Source organism: Chrysemys picta, chromosome 2, assembly GCF_011386835.1.
Source record: "Chrysemys picta bellii isolate R12L10 chromosome 2, ASM1138683v2, whole genome shotgun sequence".
Classification (NCBI taxonomy): domain Eukaryota; kingdom Metazoa; phylum Chordata; order Testudines; family Emydidae; genus Chrysemys; species Chrysemys picta.
Genome location: NC_088792.1, coordinates 214735008 through 214738134, shown reverse-complemented (window position 1 = coordinate 214738134; position 3127 = coordinate 214735008).

Here is a 3127-nt window from a genome sequence, read left to right as displayed (position 1 = left end):
CTCAGTTTCTGACTCAGATCTTAGACAAGTCACATTCTCCCTTTATCCCAGGTCCCCATTTGGAAAATGAGAATATTTCTCTTTTTCCTTCGTGTGTATCTTGTCCATTTAGACTGTGAGCTCTCTGGGTCAGAGACTGTCTCATACTATAGTATATCCATACACTAGAGCTGGAGGTATGATTTCCAGCCCAGGTAGACAGACCTGTGCTATCTCTGATTGAGCTAGTGTGCTAAAAGCAGCAGTGTGGCCATGGCACAGTGAGGTGGCTGTGACAGGCTGGCTGCCCCAAGTACCTATCAAGATATTCAGATGGGATTGTACTCAGGGCTATGCTGCTATTTTTTAGCAAGCTAAGTGGATCAGAGCTAGAGGGAGTATATGTATGACTTGGACATTACATCTCCAATTCCAGTGTAGACATACCCTATGTGGGCCACACTGAGATTGCTCAATTAGGGCCAACTGCAAAGAATGGGGCAGATAATTCTTTGCAGTTGGTACTAATAAAGCAATCACTGGTGGATAATGTATCCAATCCTTTAGGACTGGTGGAACTTTTTATATGAACAACAAGATTTTCAGTAATCCTCATCATATTGGACTTGGCTGTCTGGGTGGGAGCCCATGACTGGATAGCTTTAAGGGAACTGTGTTTTTAGCTTCTGGGTAAGCAGTAAGGTATTGTAGAAGCTGTTTTGTTGCTGGCTTGGTGAATCTAAGTATTAGAATAACCACCAGTTTGGGGGATTGTCTCCCCGTTATTTGCAGTTTGCCCAGTGTGGCCCCCCTGGGACCCTAGTCATACCCAAGTCTTGGTTGAATCCACCAGGGCACACTACAGTAATGTAAATAATCATAAAGTTTCCTTGTCCCAAATAACTTTAAATTAATATGAGTTTCTAATACTTCATTTCTAGACTAAGCAGCAATCTCCTTAAATGAAACAATCTTAATTGAGTCCACTTCATACTTTAATCCCTTATTCAAAATTACTCAGGTTGTTAATTTTCCTGAAGATGATTAACTGAGTCTCCTAGCATGGAAGTCTTGAGCTGTAAGACTCCATAGTTATCCATAGGCACTGCAACCTGCCTGTTACCGGTAAAGATAGTTTTCAGTGAGATTTCCTTAAACTCTTCACCAGGCCATAGCCCGTCCCACCAATACACCAGAATGCAACTGGAGGGCTGCATTTTCAAAAGGTGTCTTATAGTACCCCCTGCTACAATTCCCTCTAGTGACTCAGAGTGATAATGTCTGCTCTTAGCTACTTATGCACACATAATCCCTCCAGACAGCCCTGTTTAAATGTAGGAGGAGGAAGGTACAACAGTCATTGGGACTCCAAGAACCAGACTTTCGCATATGGGTTGGGGGAGAACATTTCTAGGGCAGTAGATAGGATAGGCTAAGACTCAATAGGCTTCTAAAGTCTACTGGTAAGGATGTATTGTTGCTGATTCATATCAGCACTAACAACACTGTATCACAAGATATCTCACAGATGATAGATTACTTTAGGCAATGCGGAAGCATGCTGAAAAAATAAGATCCAAGCAATCTTCTCCGAGATCCTTCCTATTCCATGAGCAAAGGAAGATGGAAGGCAGAAGATCCTGGAAATGAATCACTGGGTAGGTAAGTGGTGTAGGGTGGAGGTCTTTTGTGGAACATTGATTCACCTTCTGTAACGAGAGGCCAGAGGGAGCTGCATAGTTTGGCTCGCCTCCACTGCAGTAGAAAGGGGTCCAATTTTCTTGGTGACAGGTTGGCTAGAGTATTCAGGAGGAAGTTAAACTAATAGCAAGAGGTGAGATTAAAGAGAGGAAATATACGAGAATTTAGCACAATAGTCAAGCTGTTAACAACAAGAGAAAATGAAGAGAAGAAATTCTTGAATTGCCTATACGCTAAATCATGATATCACAGATGGCCTATAGTACAATAGTGAACCATGAACCATCCTAAATTAACATGGTTTTCCCAATACAATTCTAATTCATACAAAAATGTTAACTTCCCACAAAATCAAACACTCAAAGTTACAAAATGCCAAGATTAAGATCCCTTATTAAACTTTAATTCAGTCCCCTTGTTTTCTGTGATAAAAAAACCTGATAAAAAACGATAAAAATCTGTTTTTCCACAATTAAAATTACATGCTGAACTTTATAGTTTCCCTAGCCACAATATATCAGTTGAACACAAGGTTTTATTGATATATTTAAAAATTTTAAGTATAAAGCCTACCAGTGCTATCAATCATTAGAGTAAAATAAAGTGAATAGAATGATCCAGTCACAGTGCATTGTTTCTTTACTGTTGTTGATGGCCCTGCTGTTTCAGCCTCGTTTTCATTTCTTTTAATTCAGTTTATGTTTAGCACCTTTTAGGTGTTCTACAATTGTCTGCCTTTGAACATAATCTACAGCCTTGCTCTAATACAGTACAGAAGAGCACATTACAATCAACATGAAATTTGTCCTTGCCAAACTCAATGACACAGTTTTAGGGGTGATTTTTAACGTTTTCGGAGTCTTTTCATAACTAAATTACTCACATCTGGAGGCTGAAGTGAAATTTGAGATGCATTAAAATACAAACCTCTATATGCTGGAAGCAGTTTATTGGAGTATATGTAAATTTAAAGCACTTTTTTTAAATAGAGGGGGAGGTGCATGCTTTAAATAAGCAACACTGGTACTTTCAGTAAAAATTAGTTATATATAGGTTGTTATTTTTTCACAATCTGTAAAAACTAAAGATTCTCTGTAAAAATGCAAAAATTTCATTTTTCCCATTACAATGAATTTCTTGGATCCCTACTTTGATATACCATAGCTACACAATCATATACTGTTTTCCCACAGTACTCCGGGCTCATTTAGTGAACAGGACGTACAGAGCACACTGAATGTGTAGCTGTTCAATATTTCTTTTTAATCTCATTCAGTGTGTGGCCCCAGGCCTTATTTCCTGTACATTATTGAAACCTTGCTCTGAATACAAAAATTTTTTTCCCCCTAGGATTTTCTGTGGTGCTTATCATTAGAATGTTTAAGTTCTTTACAAACATTAATGAATTTATCTTCACAACACTCAGTGAGGTGAGGCAGTATTATCC